At 37.3% G+C, this 19,403-nt stretch overlaps 1 long non-coding RNA gene across 3 annotated transcripts in view; it reads right to left on the bottom strand.

Annotated features, from left to right (window-relative positions):
• The window catches only part of LOC105476850 (uncharacterized), a 158,531-nt gene extending 140,123 nt beyond the window's left edge, over nt 1-18,408 (bottom strand). For all 3 annotated transcript variants that reach the window (XR_011615683.1, XR_011615682.1, XR_984304.3), the window contains exons 1-2: nt 18,308-18,408; nt 14,778-14,847 (exon numbers count right to left, since the gene is read on the bottom strand). This is a non-coding gene — a long non-coding RNA (uncharacterized lncRNA). The remainder of the gene's footprint in view (nt 1-14,777; nt 14,848-18,307) is intronic.
• Nucleotides 18,409-19,403: the final 995 nt, after the last annotated feature.

The raw sequence follows: 19,403 nt of genomic DNA, 5'->3' as shown, positions 1-19,403 counted from the left end.
CCTGGCCAACATGGTGAGACCTTGTCTCTACTAAAAACGCATAGAGGTTTCACAACCATTAGCTCACCTGATTCTCAACACAGCCTGCCAAAGTCAACGGCACAGGCGGTATTATCCTCATTTTACAAAGGAGGAAAATGAGACATAATGAGACTACAATCAAGGTTATACTGCTCTTTCCACTAGTCCATAATGCCACAGTGTGTTGTTGATACATGTTTGTACTTTCATATTGATGTTCATCTGCCTTTGTTCTCCAGAATCTCTTTACGAAAGGCATAGTCTTGGAATCTGAAAGCAAGCCTCATTATCTTACTTTTCAGAATCATCTTATAATATTTTAATAATACTAAATGAAGACACATTAACTTGCATTAAGGAGTATGAGCTCTTTGAGGGCAGATACAGTCCTAGAGCATGATATACTTCTGGACACAGTAGGTGCTTAGTAATTTTTTTATTGGAAGAAGAAATCTAAAAATAAGAACAACGCATTTGTTTCAAGTAGCATAGATAATTAGTGACATTAGAGTCAGAACTAGTGCCCTGGTGTCATAACTTCCAATTCCAGATTCTTAATACCTTACCAACTACCTAATTACCAATCCTCAGTTTCTTGACTTCAGCTCTTGTGATTTGACCTCCATTTCATCCACCCACATTGACTATACCTTAAACTTCCTCACTCACATAACCATGAGCACTAATATACCTCTCTCTGATCACCATCCTGCGTCCTTTCAGCACTCATTTTATACCTGTTCCCTCCATTGTCTGCCAGACTATCGGCCTCTTGCAGTCTTCAAAATGAAGTCAAAACTCCATAGGAAGATATACCAGGCTTTTTGTAATCTGTTCCTACCCAACATCTCCAGCCTCATCTCCTAGTCACCCTTTGTTAACTTTATTCCTAAGAATTATTTTAAAAACAGACCATGTTGGCCAAGCACAGTGGCTCACATCTGTAATCCTAGTGCTTTGAGAGCCTCAGGCAGGAGGATCTCTTGAAGCCAGTAGTTTCAGACCAGCCTGGACAATATAGTGAGACCTTTATCTGTACACACACACACACACAAATTTTTTTAATTTAAAAAATGTTGGGTGTGGTGGTGCACACCTATAGCCTTGGTTACTCGAGAGGCTGAGGTGGGAGAATCCCTTGAAGCTAGGGGTTTGAGGTTGCAATGAACGATGATCATGCCACTGCTCTCCAGCCTGGGTGGCAGAGCAGGACCCTGTTCTCTAAAATACAAAAACAGACCATGCTGTTTCATATCAATCACCTTTGCTAACGCTCTTCCACCTGTGCAGAGTTCCCTTCCTCTTTACCTAGCAAACTACTACGCATCCTGAGAAATTCAATTGAGACATTATTCCTCTGCAAGCTTGCCATGTCTTCCTGACATGGTAAGCTTGGATTAAGTGTACCTCACCTACCTTGACCCCCAGGATGTAACTTCAACATAGAATTTTCAACGCTATATTAAAGTTGTCTATTTTTGCTTGTTTTCTGTACCAGAATTATAAGTTTGTACAAGGTAAGACTGTATTTGTCACTCTTGCATCTGACACATGCCTTAAAATAGTAAGTGCCCAATTTATAGCGCTATTCAGTTCCACAAATAAACTAAATCATACTTTTTTTTTTATTTTTTAGATGGAGTCTTGCTCTGTTGCCCAGGCTGGAATGCAGTGGTACAATCTTGGCTCACTGCAACCTCCACCTCTCGGGTTCAAGCAATTCTTCTGTTGTAGCCTCCTGAGTAGCTGGGACTACAGGCATGCACCACCACACCTGGCTAATTTTTATATTTTTAGTAGAGATGGGGTTTCACTATGTTGGCCAGGCTGGTCTCAAACTCTGACCTCAGGTGATTTGCCCGCCTTGGCCTCCCAAAGTGCTGGGATTACAGGCATGAGCCACCGTGCCCAGCCAACCACACTATGTTGAAACTGCCTGCTTTTGTTTTGGGACTGCTTCAATTTGTTATATTTTTTATTGCTGTTTTAATATTTTAGAATACTTTACAAGTCATCTACTTTCCTTAAACATAAAGTAACTAAGACCCACAGAGATTTAGAACTGAGACCAACATATTGATGGCAAAACAGCATATGGTTTCTAATGTGGTTTAGTTCTTATTAACTCAACTTTCTCAAGGTATTCTTAGGGAAAGGTACAATTGTAGATAACTAAAAAGTTAAACAAATTAAAATACTAATTAATAAGTCACTCAGGCCGGGGGCGGTGGCTCACACCTGTAATCCCTGCACTTTGGGAGACTGAGATGGGTGAATCACTTGAAGTCAGGAGTTCGAGACCAGCCTAGCCAACATGATGAAACCCCATCTCTACTAAAAATTCAAAAAATAGCCGGGTGTGGTGGCACACACCTGTAATCTCAGCCAGTTGGGAGGCTGAGGCATGAAAATTGCTTGGAACCAGGAGGCAGAGGTTGCAGTGAGTCAAGATTGCACCATTCACTCCACCCTGGGCAACAGAGCAAGACTCTCTCAAAAAAAAAAAGCCACTCAGTCACATTCTTTGTGCCTGCATGTAACCACAGAATTTAAAATGAGAAGCAGTACTTGGTAGTGGTAATAGAATTTAATGATAATACCTTTACTGGTTTTACTGTTACCACTATGTGCAATAATTCTCTATAGAGTTGCCTTCTGATTGGCTAACATACATCCACAAACACACCTTAACAAATTTATGCAATTGGCAGCATTTTTAAAGGAAATTAATATAATTGTTGGTGTGATATGCCTTTTTTTCTCTTTTTTTAAAATTATACTTGAAGTTCTGGGATACACATGCAGAACGTGCAGCTTTGTTCCACAGGTATACACATGCCATGGTGGTTTGCTGCTCCCATCAACCCATCATCTACATTAGGAATTTCTCCTAATGCTATCCCTCCCCTAGTCCCTCACCCCATGACAGGCCCCAGCGTGTGATGTTCCCCTCCCTGTGTCCATGTATTCTCATTGTTCAACACCCACTTATGAGTGAGAACATGCGGTGTTTGGTTTTCTGTTCCTCTCTTAGTTTGCTGAGAATGATGGTTTCCAGCTTCATCCATGTCCCTGCAAAGGACATGAACTCATCCTTTTTTATGGTTGCAGAGTATTCCATGGTGTATATGTGCCACATTTTCTTTATCCAGTCTATCATTGATGGGCATTTGGGTTGGTTCCAAGTCTTTGCTACTGTGAATAGTGCTGCAGTAAACATACATGTGCATGTGTCTTTATAGTAGAATGATTTATAATCCTTTGGGTGTATACCCAGTAATGGGATTGCTGGGTCCAATGGTATTTCTGGTTCTAGATCCTTGAGGAATCACTACACTGTCTTCCACAATGATTGAACTAATTTATACTCCCACCAACAGTGTAAAAGTATTCCTATTTCTCCATATCCTCTCCAGCATCTGTTATTTCCTGACTTTTTAATGATAGCTATTCTATCTGGTGTGAGATGGTATCTCATTGTGGTTTTGATTTTTTTGTTGTTGTTGTTGTTGTTTGATGGAGTCTCGCTCCATCACCCAAGCTGGAGTGCACTGGTGTGATCTTGGCTCACTGCAAGCTCCCCTTCCCGGGTTCATGCCATTCTCCTGCCTCAGCCTCCCAAGTAGCTGGGACTACAGGGACCCACCACCATGCCCGGCTAATTTTTTGTATTTTTAGTAGAGATGGGGTTTCACCATGTTAGCCAGGATGGTCTCGATCTCCTGACCTCGTGATCTGCCCGCCTCAGCCTCCCAAAGTGCTGGGATTATAGCCATGAGCCACCGCACCCGGCCTGATTTGCATTTCTCTAACAACCAATGATGATGAGCTTTTTTTCATATGTTTGTTGGCCACATAAATGTCTTCTTTTGAGAAGTGTCTGTTCACATCCTTTGCCCACTTTTTGATGGGGTTGTTTTTTTCTTGTAAATTTGTTTAAGTTTCTTGTAGATTCTGGATATTAGCCCTTTGTCTGATGGATAGACTGCAAAAATTTTCTCCCATTCTGTAGGTCGCCTGTTCACTCTGGTGAGTTTCTTTTGCTGTGCAGAAGCTCTTTAGTTTAATTAGATCCCATTTGTCAATTTTGGCTCTTGTTGCCATTACTTTTAGTGTTTTCGTCATGAAGAGGAGCTGGTACCATTCCTTCTGAAACTATTCCAAACACTAGGAAAAGAGGGACTCCTCCATAACTCATTTTACGAGGCCAGCATCATCCTGATACCAAAATCAAAAGAAGAAAATTGCAGGCCAATATCCCTGATGAACATCGATGTAAAAATCCTCTATAGAATACTGGCAAACCGAATCCAGAAACATATCAAAAAGCATATCCACCACGATCAAGTCGGCTTCATCCCTGGGAAGCAAGGCTGGTTCAACATATGCAAATCAGTAAACATAATCCATCACATAAACAGAACCAATGACCAAAACCACGATTATCTCAATAGATGCAGAAAAGGCCTTCAATACAATTCAACACCCCTTCATGCTAAAAACTCTCAGTAAACTAGGTACTGATGGGACGTATCTCAAAATAATAACAGCTATTTGCAACAAACCCACAGCTGGTATCATACTGAAAGGGCAAAAGCTGGAAGCATTCCCTTTGAAAACTGGCACAAGATAAGTATGCCCTCTCTCACCACTCCTATTCAACATAGTATTGGAAGTTCTGGTCAGGACAATCAGGCAAGAGAAAGAAATAAAGAGTATTCAAATAGGAAGAGAGGAAGTCAAATTTTTTCTGTTTGCAGATGACATGATTATATATTTAGAAAACCCCATCCTCTCAGCCCAAAATCTCCTTCAGCTGATAAGCAACTTCAGCAAAGTCCCAGGATACGAAATCAATGTGCAAAAATCACAAGCATTCCTATACACCAATAATAGACAAACAGAGCCAAATCATGAGTGAACTCCCATTCACAATTGCTACAAAGACAATAAAATGCCTAGGAATACAACTTACAAGGGATGTGAAGGACCTCTTCAAGGAGAACTACAAACCACTGCTCAAGGAAATAACAGAGGACACAAACAAATGGAAAAACATTCCATGCTCATGGATAGGAAGAATCAATATCATGAAAATGGCCATACTGCCCAAGGTAATTTATAGATTCAATGTTATCCCCATCAAGCTACCATTGACTTTCTTCACAGAATTAGAAAAAACTACTTTAAATTTCATATGCAACCAAAAAAGAGCCTGTATAGCCAAGACAATCCTAAACAAAAAGAACAAAGATGGAGGCATCACCCTACCTGACTTCAAACTATACTACAAGGCCACAGTAACCAAAACAGCATGGTACTGGTACCAAAACATATATAGACCAATGGAACAGAACAGAGGCCTCAGAAATAACACCACACATCTACAACCATGTGATCTTTGACAAACCTGACAAAAACAAGCAATGAGGAAAGAATTCCTTATTTAACAAATGGTGTTGGGAAAACTGGCTAGCCATATGCAGAAAACGGAAACTGGACCCCTTCCTTATACCTTATACAAAAATTAAGACGAATTAAAGAATTAAGCGTAAAACCTAAAACCATAAAAACCCTAGAAGAAACGTAGGCAATACTATTCAGGACATAGGCATGGGTGATATGCCTTTTTAAAGTATTTTTCTCTTTATTTTACTCTTAGAAGTATTTATAAAGCTTTTTCCAAGACTACAGGGCTGATAAAAATCCAAAAACTCTTCCTGAATGTTAAATTGCACAAAATCCTTTGGCCATTACTTAAATGAGTCAGAGTATAGATCCTAAGAAGAACAGTTATTTTATGTTACCACTGGCAATGCCGTTTAATGTTGCCCTTAACCATTTAAAAACCACATTAATGGTTTGTCAGACTTCAGCGAAGAATGAAGGTAAATGTATTGAATGGCTACATTGCCTCCTTGTCACTTTCTAAAGTCTTCAAATGTATATAAGGTATCTTTTTATTTTTAAATGAGTTTGGAAATGAAAAGTAACTTATAAATCACTTTTAAAAAATATGTTCCCCAAAAGAATCGCAAAGGAAAAAAACCTCAAACTTAACTTGTACAAAACAAAGAAATGTACAAATAACAAACATCACATTAGATACATGAGGCATTACTTCATCTGTTTCTGATAATGGACTCCCCAAAAAACATTTCTATGGTGTACAAGTCCAGATTCATGCTTTGGCAGGCTCAGCCTTGAATAGGATGAGCAGCAACACATGCAGGCAACTTGCAGGGTAAAAGAAACTAGATTCCACCAGCTATTCCTAAAAAACAGTGAGACGGGTGTTTACATACAAACAAATGGCCCATAACCCCAAGTCCTTTTTCCTTTGCATAAATGTCTCAGGTTGCCTCATGCCCTTCTACAGTTTCCCAATCACTTTCAACTCTGTTCATCATGTTCATTTTTGTCATGCTAATACCTGTTTCTAACATTGAATAGAATGGACTAAGCTATACATTATGATTTATCCCAAGCCCTGCACTCATCCAAAAATAATCCTATAACAAACTCCACTCATTCCTAAAAGTGATATGGCCAAGGAGAAGCATATTTTACTTTTATTCCAGAATACTGACTTCAAATCACCCACATCTGTTATTTCCCCATTTTTGAAATCAGTGGATTCATTTAAAATCTCTTTTCTGGCTGTTTAAAACCTGTAAGAAGTTCTATGATAATATCTATTCATTCAATACTTAAGTATAAAAGACACTTAAAACTATAACTTGGGATTTTCCCTGCCGCTCCCCACTCAAAAGTGGACCATTCATGCTTTGGCTACAAATGTTTGCAGAAACATATGGTCAGATCATATGGTTCTAATAATGTTCCCTTTAGTACTTTGTAGCTTTGACCAATTTCAATATTTTTTCTGGAATTGGAAATTCTTTCTTGTGGTAATGTACTCATTCATCAAAAAATGAATATGTGGTTGTGAAGAATTTTTTGGCTTATTGCAATGTGGAAGACTCTAAGAAGTGTTTCTGAGAACTACAGCGTTACATAGATTGATAGTCATATTATTACACAAATGCTTCCTGTTTTCAATGTACACCCATGATTTGAAGTGGAAGGTCATGTTGTTACTATTTTTCTGAGCTACCTCATCCAATATCTCCTCCATTCTGAGTTTCCACTCCTCTGTCTACTCAATGGACAGTGATTTCCATGCCCAAATGTAATTCCAGCCCAAATAAGACTGGGCGAGTGGGGGTGCGTAAGAGAGCTTCCCTCTTGCTCTGTTGTCTTCCCTCTGCCATGAGTACCCCTGTTGTACAGCACCATTAATTTCTACCAAAAGTAGCAAGCGCTCATTTATGAATCACTATAAATCATTCAACACCTGGGGCTCTCAGTGCCTCCAGGAAAACTTGTAGTTTTGCTCACTTTATTCAAATGGCAGTCCAACATAGAGGAGGTTGTCCTTGGTATTTTAAAATTTGGATTGTTTGGTCGATTGTTCAACTGAAGAATATAGAGAAACCTTTTGTCTTGAAACCAGATGTACAGCAGTGACACCTATTAGCACTGTGAATGTACTGTCAAAGGAACAATGCTACTCCCACAGATGTGGAGGCCTGGGAAAAATTACTTTGTTCTTTCCACATGCTGAGGAAATATTTGCATTTTTAAAGTTTCTTTTAAAATAGCCTTCTCGTAGAATAGGAAGCTTCAGGATCTATGTTTTTTTCTGTTATAGCCTCTATCATGGGAAAGATTGCATTCTCATATTTTATAGGATAATTGAAGTTCTGTTTTAAGATGAACTGGTGTTAACATTTTGAAAGGCATCATTTCACATTTAATTAATATGAGTGGAAAATAACCCACAGAATTTTAGAATGTGGAGATTTGTTAATAGCGTTCCCAGTTATACATAGTTTTATTTGAAAACAAGGAATTATGTTTTCTTTTGAAAATGTTTTGATTCTTAAGGAGGCGTTAAACCAAAGGGATCTGAGCCTGAGATTTGAATTTGAACATTTTAAACCCCAGCCTACTGCTTTCTAACTTTCACTTATGCTCCCTAAAAGTTTCTTCATCCAGACAATGAGGACAGTAATACCTCACAGAGGTCTATGAGGATAAAATTAAATAACAAATTTACATCATAAGCATTTGCAAATGCAAGCTGTTACTCTGTTTTTTTATTTTTTAACTTATTGTCTATGCTCCTCTATACTATGTTAGACTAAAGATTCTTACATTTTCCCTTTGAATATGTTAAGCTAATGTTTTTAAAAACACGATCCAGTCTTAATATCCAATCCACTTTCTATCAGACCTTTACAAGTGAAAATGAGATGTTAAACCTGGTAGTTCAGGGTTTATGAAAGGCTTTTAAAAATTTTTGTAAGCACGGAGATAAGTTTATCTTTAAATACCATCTACAATATGAAATAATGTTCTTTCAGCTACTTACAGTATAGAATAGATCAACCATTCTCTTTAATAGGGGCTGAAATAACTGACTGGAGACACTGCTGAATCAAGGGTAACTTTATGCTTGTTCTGAAGTTTCAGATAAGGCTGTGCATGCATAACTATGCTCATGTAATAATGAAGATATATGAAGTATTGCTATGCTATAGATAAATGTGATTAATAAGGCCCATTTCTCTTATTGATTAAAAAATAGTATGATATGCTATTAAAGATGAACTATTCCCAAATGTAGTATTTTTGTACACTTGACATTAAACCATAAGTATCAAAGCCAAAACTGAAAAGGCATTTAGTATGGCAGCATAAAAATTTGGACACATTATGCTTCCACATTATACGTTAAAACTTGCATTGTTAAAGTAAGCCAGTCTTATCTCTTTGTGTGTTTTTAATCTGCTCATTTAAGCCTAATCAGGATTGAATATACATTGGAGACAAAGACATGACCCAAAGATTAGTCTTGTAAAATAAGGATCGGATTTCCAACTCAATGTAAACTCCTATTGCACATCCCTAAACCAAGTAGATTCAAAGTTATAGTAGTAATGTAAACAATTTGGTTATAAATACAGTTCCATCAGAGGATGTAGATATTCAGTACTTTCAGTAGATATTCATTCTATGGGTAAGACGAGGTATGTTCTTCAAGTGCTGTGAATATCACCACTTTAAAAAACAAATCTCAGATAACCAAATGTAGTTAAGATTTTTAAAAATGTTTTCTCAGTGTAATAGAGTGCAGTGGTTAAGAATGTAAATGATGCAATGAGATCATTCGGATTCAAATTCAACTTCTGCCTTTTTGTAAATTCTGTGATTTTGAGAAAGTTACTTAACTTCTCTGTGCTTTAGTTTATTTTTGTGCAAAACGGGGAAATGATACCTAACTCATGGGGTTAGGGGTTAGTGGGTGAAATGAGTTAATTCATATCAACCACTTAAAATAGTGCCTGGCATGATGTAGTAGCTCCTTAAGTATTAACTAACAACAATAATCATAATGATGATAAGGAAATATTATGAACGTAGATACTACTTTAAAATTAGTCCGTTATAAGAAAGTGCAGGATCATGCATTATTCCAGCATTAAATAATGTAATTAGATGTTGAACATTTTCCCACTTCATTGTTTAAATTGTCCGATGATAGCTAGGCATATGAAATTTAAACTATAATATTCCTATTTTAACATCATGAAATACTGTGGTATCATAGTCCCTTAGCAACAAGAAATGCTGCACTGCTATGGATTTTATAAGGTGAGTTTCAATATACATTCAGAGGAAATGCCATTTATAAGCATACAGTTAATTGAGTGCTCACAGGAAGAACGTAGTTAAGTACTATTTCTTTGTGGGCTGGTGAATTACACCTTACAATTAATACTTCTCTACGGGAAAAAAAATCGAGCTTATCTTTCTTCCAAGGAAGGTAAAATTGGCAGTATGGGAACACTGAAAAGTTCTGGCAGGGATGTGTATTTTATTATTTAAAATTTACTTTTCCCAATTGGAAACGTAATAAATATTTTGTAACAAGGTTTTGTTCCATTGTCTTGACTGATAAGAAATTTAGACAAGAGAGTAAGCATAATCTTATTTTGGTAGTGGAGACCAGATGATTTGAATTATTTTTCAAATATGGTTTTCTCTTTTATGGTTATGCCCTATCATATCCATTCATATTACACTCTTATATTAGTAAGTTAGGAAATTACCTCGTCACTTATTATATGTGTTAATTGAATATAACCATCACCCACATTCCTCAAAAATAGCTCACTTTGATTCTTTTGTTCATTCTTATATAGCACACCAAAAATCAGATATTATTTTTAAACTTATTAAATGAAATGATTCTCTTAAACTATGAAGATGTGTGAGAATCTGAAGTCCGAAATGATTGTACATGTATGTGCAAATGTGCTGTGTGCCAAACGGATTGTTTCTGATGTTTCTGGATTTACTGAAGGTGGTTTTTATAACTATTGTTGGCAGTCTTATTGATGAAAATGAGATATGTTCCAGAGATATTTTTAATCCAGATATATCACTTGTACCTGAGTAATCAACATCCCACAGCAGAGTCAATACTTTATTCCAACCTACAGCTACCTGGGAAATCTCTGTTCCCAGGGTGTTGTAGCTATTTGATTTAACTGAGAGTTGAGGGGTGCGGCAGGGGCAGTGGGCCTCCAGAACCCTATTGAAGCACTAACGGTCTTCTTCCGTCAACATCACAGCCACCTAAGGCTGTGCTTTCAGATGGGGCAAACAAGAGTCCGGCTAGGAACTTAACGGGAAACCCTGGAGAAGTAGAAAGGCATAGGGAACTTTGAAAAGCTCTCATATACTCCTGGGGAATCTAAAAGGTTGTATGAATAAGTTGCTAATCATGCTCACAGAAGATAGGGAAGGGAGAAGGCCCCAGCCAATCTCTCCGGCTGACTTTGAGGTCCTACACAAGTAAAAAGAAAAAGGTAAGGCTGTCTTATGAACTGCTTAAAGTTTGAAGGTGGACCTTCAAAGGATATCCTTGAAAAATAATAGTAGAGCATTTTAGGTAATCTAATGGTCCTTAGCTGATCACTAAGTTATAGTGACCCAGAAGGGACCACTAGAAACCCATGCTTAAAACCAAAAACAAGAATAAAACACACACACACACACACACACACACATTCAGGAGAACTCAGTGGCAGGGAATAGAGAATCTATACAATTAGTTCAAGAAAACCTTGGGGAGAGATGGACCAAATACTGGAGTTGTTACAACGTATTATCTAAAATATCCAATTTTCAACAACAACAAAAAATGACTAGATATGTAAATAAACAGCAAAGTGTGCAAAATACACAGGGTAAAAAGCAGCCAAAGAAAATGTCTATGAGTGGGCCCAGATTTTTTATTTAATAGAACACAGTGATTTTCAGGGATTAAGGAGGGCGTACAGGTAGAAGGGAAGAAGGTGTAGCTATAAAAGGGCAACATGAGAGATATATGGGGTGATGGAAATGTTCAGCTTTTTGCTGTTTCACTGTTAACAGCCTGGTTGTGATATCATACTACAGTTTTGCAAGATATTACATTGGGGGAAACAAAAACAGATGCTAATTTTAATCTCCAGAGCAACCATTAAAAAATTTAAAAGTATGGTAAAAGAAACAACAAAGGAATTTGCATGGTACACTAGAAAATAACTAGGATGAAGAAAGATCATAATTGATAAATAGAAGAACAAAAGATACTTAAGTCTTAGAATATAAATAGCAAAATGAGACACATAAATCCTACTTTATCAGTAACCACATAAAATGTAAATGGGCTAAATATGCCAATCAAGAAACAGATATTAGCAGAAAAGATTTTTACAAAACAATCACATATGCCTTCTACAAGAGACACAGTTTAGATTCAAAAACACAAATAGATTGAAAGTAAGAGTATGGAAAAGGTAAGCTATGCAATCAGTAATCAAAAGAGTTCTTTCAAAACTTCAACAAAAGTTGACATTTAGCTATCTTGATTAAAACAAAGAGTCAAATTATTACCATCCTTAAAGACATAAAAATGATTATTACTGTGAACAACTATATGACAAAAAAATAGATAACATAGATGAGGTGGATAAATTCCTTGAAAGACACAAACTACTGAAACTGACTCAAGAAGAAATAATCAGAATAGGCCTACAACTAGTGAAGAGATTGAATTAAGAATTTAGAACCTTCCCTCAAAGAAAAGCCCAGGATCAGATGGTTTCACTGGTGAATTCTACATATAGTTAAAGAATAATTAATATCAATCCCTCTCAAACTCTGCCAAAACACATAAAAGAAGGAAACATTTCCTGACTCATTCTAAGAGGACAGTATTACTCTGATTTCAAAATCAGGCAAAGATAACACAAGAAAACTATAGACCAATAGCCCTTATAAATTTAGACACAAAAATCTTCCATAAATACTAGGAAATTGAATCCAGCAACATAAAAAAGATTATATCCTATGACCAAGTGAGATTTATTCCAGGAATGCAAGCTTGCAATCATTTAATTCGGTAATCAATTAATGTAATACACCACATCAATAGAATAAAAATTAAAACTACATGATTATTTCCATAGATGCAGAATAAGCATTTGACAAAATCTGGTATCTTTTCACGAAAAAACAATAAACTAGAACCAAAAGGAAACTTCCTCAAGCTGATAAAATGCATCTATGAAAACCACACAGTTTACATCATATTTAATGGAGAAAACTGAATGCTTTCCCCCCTAATATCAGGAACAAGATAAGGATGTCTGCTCTTGAAACTTGTATTCAACGTTACTGGGGATTCTAATCAAGGCAGTTAAGCAAGACAAATAAATCATTGAGATTAGAAAAGAAGAAACGAGCCAAGCTTGGTGGTTAGTGCCTGCAATCTTAGCATTTTGGGAGGCTGAGGAGAGAGGATTGCTTGAGGCCAGGAGTTAGAGACCAGCCTGGGCAACATAGTGAGATCCTCATCTCTAAAAAAAAATGTTTTAGAAATGGGCAAAACCAAATAAGTTTTCTTTAAATGGCCAAGCATGCTGATGTGGCCCATAGTCCCAGCTACTTGGGAGGCTGAAGCAGAAGGATTACTTGAGTCCAGGAGTTCAAGGCTGCAGTGAGTGATGATCATGCCACTGCACTCCAGCCTGGGCAAGAGAGCATCTCTAAAAATAATAAATAAATAAATAAATAAATAAAAGAAGTAAAACTTGCAGGTGACATGATCTTATATGTAGAAAATCTTAAAGAATCCACTAAAAATTTAAAATCAATAAATACATCAATATGGAATATACAAGATCAATATACAAAATTCAGTTGTATTTCTGTAGAGTACCAATGAACAATTCAAAAATGAAATTGAGAAAACAGTTTAATTTGCAAAGCATCAAAAAGTATAAAAATACCTAGAAAAGAATTTAACAAAAACATCTCACGTTTATGGATCAAAAGATTTATTATTATTATTATTATTTATTATTATTATTTTTGAGACAGCTTTGCTCTTGCTGCCCAGGCTGGAGTGCAAAGACGCAATCTCGGCTCACCGCAACCTCTGCCTCCTGGGTTCAAGTGATTCTCCTGTCTCAGCTTCCCAAGTAGCTGGGATTACAGGCATGTGCCACCATGCCCAGCAAATTTTGTATTTTTAGTAGAGACGGGGTTTCTACATGTTGGTTAGGCTGGTCATGAACTCCTGACCTCAGGTGATCTACCCGCCTCGGCCTCCCAAAGTGCTGGGATTACAGGCGTAAGCCACTGCACCCAGCCTAGATTTAGTAATATTAAGATGGCAGCACTCCTCAAATTGATTTACAGATTCAACACAACTATCGCACTTTCCATTTCTAAACTTATTACACAACTACAGTAATCAAGACAGTATTGTACTGCCATAAGGATAGATATATAGACAATGGAATAGAGTCAAGAGTCCAGAAATAAACCCATACATTTATGGTCATTTGATTTTTGACAAGAGTGAATGACAATTCACTGGGGGAAATAGTTCAACACATGGTACTGGGACAAAAAGATACTCACATGCAAAATGAGGAAGGTTAGACTCCTACCTTATATATAAAAGTTAACTCAAAATGCATTCGAGACTGAATTTAGCAGTTAAAACTCTTTGAAGAAAATAGAGGTAAATCTTCTTGACTTTGGATTAGGCAATGGTTTTTAAAATACAGACTTTATTTTTTTTAGAGCAGTTTTATGTTCACAGCAAAATTGAGAGGAAAGTACAGACAGTTCTCATATACTCCCTCCCATACACATGCAGTCTCCTTCACCATCAACATCCCACACCAGGGTGGTACATTGTTACAATCAATAAATCAACATTGACATCATTATCAACCAAAGTCTATAGTTTCCATTATGGTTCACTCTAGATGTTGTATGTTCTGAGTTTGGACAAATATATAGTTGCATATAACCATCATTATAGAATCATGTAGAATAGTTTTACTGTCCTAAAAATCCTCTATGCTCCACCTATTTGTACCTCCTTCCCTTATATTTATGACTAGTGTACATCCTCTTTCAAAAATCACTATACCACTTCATGGGTAGTGCACGTATAGCAACAGAGTATTCCCAATTTGTCCCTCCCACCACTTATAATATTGCTGTCATTCATTTCACTTATGCACAAGCTATAATCACTAAATATATTGCTGCTATTATTATTTTGAACAAGTATATGTTGGATCAATTAAGAAAAATAAAGATAAAAGATTTTGTTTTACCTTCATTTATTCCTTCTCTAATGCTTTTCCTTTCTTTATGTAGATCTGAGTTTCTGGCAGTTTGCTAGGGCTGTTAAAACAAAATACCACATACTGAATGGCTTAAACAACCAGAATTTATTTTCTCACACTTCTGGGAGCTAAAGGTCCATGATCAGAGTGTTAGCAGGTTTGATTTCTCTCTCCTTGGCTTGTAGATGGTAGCTTTCTCCCTGTGTCCTTACATGGTCATCCCTTGATTTGTGTGTGCATGTGCTTGGGGTCTCTGTCTGTCTGTACCTTAATTTCTTCTTATTATAAGACTACTTGTCACAATCCATTAGGGTCCACACTAATGACCCAATTTTAACTTCATTACCACTTTAAAGGCTCTACGATGAATTTTGAATTTAAAAAAAAACCCAGGTTAGCCCACAACACCGATCTATATAATTTTCTGAAGAATTCCTTCCAATTTTTTTTTTTTTTTGAGACGAAATCTGTCACCCAGGCTGGAGTGCAGTGGCATGATCTTGGCTCACTGCAACCTCTGCCTCATGGATTCAAGCAATTCTCCTGCCTCAGTCTCCCGAGTAGCTGGGATTACAGGCACACACCACCATGCGCAGCTAATTTTTGTATTTTAGTAGAGACAGGTTTTCACCATGTTGGCCAGGCTGGTCTCAAACTCCTGACCTCAAGTGATCCACCCGCCTCGGCCTCCCAAAGTGCTGAGATTATAGGTGTGAGCCACCATGCCTGGCCAATATTTCTTAGAAGGTAGGTCTACTAGTGACAAATTCTCTCAATTTTTGTTAATCTGAGAAAGTCTTTATTTCTCCTTCACAAGAAGTGTAATTTAGCTGGATACAGAATTCTGGGTTAGTGGTTTTTTTCTTTCAATACTTTAAATATTTCACTTCACTGTCTTTTTGCTTGCATGTTTTCTGAGAAGTGCAGTGTAATTCTTATCCATGCTTCTCTATAGGTAACATGATTTTTTTCTCTGACTTTCAAGATTTTCTCTTTGTCTTTGATTTTCTGAAATTTGAATATGGTAGGTATGCCTAGGTGTAGATCTTCTCAGGCTGGAGTGCAGTGGCATGATTCTGGCTCACTGCAACCTCCACCCCCTGGGTTCAAGCAATTCTTGTGCCTCAGCCTCCTGAGTAGCTGGGATTGCAGGCATGCACCACCATGCCTAGCTAATTTATTGTATTTTAGTAGAGATGGGGTTTCACCATGTTGCTCAAGCTGGTCTCTAATTCCTGAGCTTAGGCAATCCACCTGCCTCAGCCTCCCAAAGTGCTAGGATTACAGGCATGGGCCACCATGCCAAGCCCTAGGTATAGATCTTTTGGTATATATTCTGCTTGGTGTTCTCTGAGTTTTCTGGATCTGTGGTTTGTTGTCTATCATTAATTTTGGGAAATTATCAGTCATTATTGCTTCAAGTATTTCTTCTGGTTCTCTCTCTCTTCTCCTGGTATTCCCCATTACACATATGTGACACCTTTTGTAATTGCCCCACAGTTCTTGGATATTATGTTCTGTCTCTTTTTGTAATTTTTTTCTTTGCATTTCAGTTTTGGAGATTTCAATTGACATTTCTTCAAGTCCACTGATTCTTTCTTCAGCTGTTTGTCCAGTATATTTATGAGTTTAACAAAGGCATTTTTCATTTCTGATACAGTGTTCTTGATTTCTAGCACTTCCTTTCCATTCTTTCTTAGGGTTTCCATCTCTGTTTACATTGTTCACCTATTCTTGCACATTGTACACTTTTTCTACCAGATCCTTTAGCATATTAATTATAGTTGTTTTATTTTATTTTTTTTTTAATTATACTTTAAGTTCTAGGGTACATGTGGATAACGTGCAGGTTTGTTACATATGTATACCTGTGCCATTTTGGCGTGCTGCACCCATCAACTCGTCAGCACCCATCAACTCGTCATTTACATCAGGTATAACTCCTAATGCAATCCCTCCCCCCTCCCCCCTCAACCCCTCCCCATGATAGGCCCCCGTGTGTGATGTTCCCCTTCCCGAGTCCAGGTGATCTCATTGTTCAGTTCCCACCTATGAGTGAGAACATGCGGTGTTTGGTTTTCTGTTCTTGCGATAGTTTGCTGAGAAGGATGGTTTCCAGCTGCATCCATGTCCCTACAAAGGACACAAACTCATCCTTTTTTATGCATAGTATTCCATGGTGTATATGTGCCACATTTTCTTAATCCAGTCTGTCACTGATGGACATTTGGGTTGATTCCAAGTCTTTGCTATTGTGAATAGTGCCGCAATAAACATACGTGTGCATGTGTCTTTATAGCAGCATGATTTATAATCCCTTGGGTATATCCCCAGTAACGGGATGGCTGGGTCATATGGCACTTCTAGTTCTAGATCCTTGAGGAATCGCCACACTGTTTTCCATAATGGTTGAACTAGTTTACAATCCCACCAACAGTGTAAAAGTGTTCCTATTTCTCCACATCCTCTCCAGCATCTGTTGTTTCCTGACTTTTTAATGATTGCCATTCTAACTGGTGTGAGATGGTATCTCATTGTGGTTTTTGATTTGCATTTCTCTGGTGGCCAGTGATGATGAGCACTTTTTCATGTGTCTGTTGGCTGTATGAATGTCTTAAGTTCCCAGTCTGATAATTCTAATATCTCTGCCATATTTGAATCCTCTGCTGATGCTCGCTCTATGTTATCAAATTTCATTTTGTCTTTTAATATGCCTTATAATTTTCTGTTAAAAGTTGGACATGATGTACTTGGTAAAAGGAACTGAATAAATAGCTTTATTGTGAGGTTTTATGTTTATCTGTCTAGAGGTTAGTTTGTGTTTACTATTTGCTGTACCTGCAGGTGTCGGAGGCCACAGTTTCCTCTGGCATCCTTGCTTTTGCCTCCTCTGCTATTTTTGGGTTTCCCTACAGACTTTTTCTTAAATAATGTCTGAGATGTGCAGTTCTTTAAGTTATATTCCCCTGTTATTATGTAGGTGATGTGGTAAGGTTTAGTGGGAGGGAAAGCATTCTATGGTCTTACAATTTGGTCTCAATTTTTTAGTAAGCCTATGTATATGGCTTCTCAAATTCTTCTCAGTTTTATTTTGTTTTGTCTCCCCTGTTAGGTGAACCAGGAAGGATTGAGGGGATATGGTTGGACATTTCCCTTCCCCCATGTGAAAGGCTAGAGGGAGCTGAATTTAGGTACTTCCCTTCCCACAAATTGGTTGGGCTCTAATAAAATCCCAGTTGGCTGGGCTTTGATAAAGTAGTTTCTCTTGAGGGCAGGCCTTGTTAAGAACAGAATGTTCTGGACGTATTTTAAATTGGCTACTTTCCCGCTCCATCACCTGGAAGCACAAGGGGATATTTTTGTGATTTTAACAATGATAACCTAGTAGAGCTCTTGGAGGTAAAACTCACACAAGTGTGGGGATCCTCCTCCAACTGGCTCCCTGTGAAGTCTTTAACTCTCAAATCATCTATCCTGTGCCTCTGGCAATTTATCAATAACAGTTTAAGTTTTCTTACCCCAATTTGGTTCCCACAGAGATTTCTGCTGTTGTAAGTTGTGATTCTCTATATCTGCCCATCTCTCTCTCTCCACTTTTGGGGGCAACAGTTTGCATTATGATCTCAGTTCTCTGTCAGCATTCCTTGTTGTCAGGATGGGAAAGATGACTTCCAAGATCTTTGGAGACAGAAGATCTGCTGTCTCTTTGGACACCAGATCTCACTTTCATTTTTGAATGAAATTTTCACTGGATATAAAATACTAGACTGGCAAGATTTTCCCCCCAAGAACTTTGAAGATGTTGTCTTCTGGCATCTGTTGTTATTAAATAAAGGTCTGCCATCATTCTTACCATTCCCCTGTGTATAACTTTTTGCTCTTACTGCTGTTAAGACTTTCTCTTTACCTCTAGTTTTTATCAGCTTAACTATGATGTTCCTAGGTATGATTTTCTTTGTAGTTATTTTTCTTGATTTTGGCTGAGCTTCTTAGGTCTGAGGGTAGATCTTTTAAATAAAATGGAAACCATTTTAGCCAATACTTCTTCAAACTTTGCCCTATTTTCTCTCTCTCCAGTTGACCCCCCAGTTACATATATGTTCGACCACCTGATATTGTCTCACAGGTCACTGAGGTTCTACTTATTTCTCCTCAATGATGTTTTTCTTTGTACTTTAGTTCATATAGTTTCCATTATTGTATCTTCCAATTTATTGATTGCTGTTTTTAATCTGCTGTCAAGCTCATCCAGTAAACATTTTATTTCAAGTATTATATTATTCAGCTCTAAGAGTTCTGGTTTTGTTGCAGTTTTCAAGTATCTCTTAAAATTCTCCCATCTCTTTACCCATTATATTTATCGTTTCCTGTAACATCTGTAACATGTTTATAATAGTGTATTTAATGTTCTTGCCCAATTCCAACATTTGGTTGTCTCAGGATCTCTTTCAATTGGCTGCTTTTTCTCTTTAAGTCTTATTTTTATGTTTTTTTATACATCTCGTTTTTATTATATACTGAAAATTGTGAATAACATGTTCTAGATTCTGTTACATTCCTCTGAAGAATTTTGAATTTTATTCTGGAAGGCAGTTAAATTACTGGAAAATAGCT

This window comes from Macaca nemestrina, chromosome 17 (assembly GCF_043159975.1).
Source record: "Macaca nemestrina isolate mMacNem1 chromosome 17, mMacNem.hap1, whole genome shotgun sequence".
NCBI classification, from domain to species: Eukaryota; Metazoa; Chordata; class Mammalia; order Primates; family Cercopithecidae; genus Macaca; species Macaca nemestrina.
The sequence above is the reverse complement of the archived record's forward strand: the minus strand, read 5'-3'. Positions and strand labels throughout refer to the sequence as shown.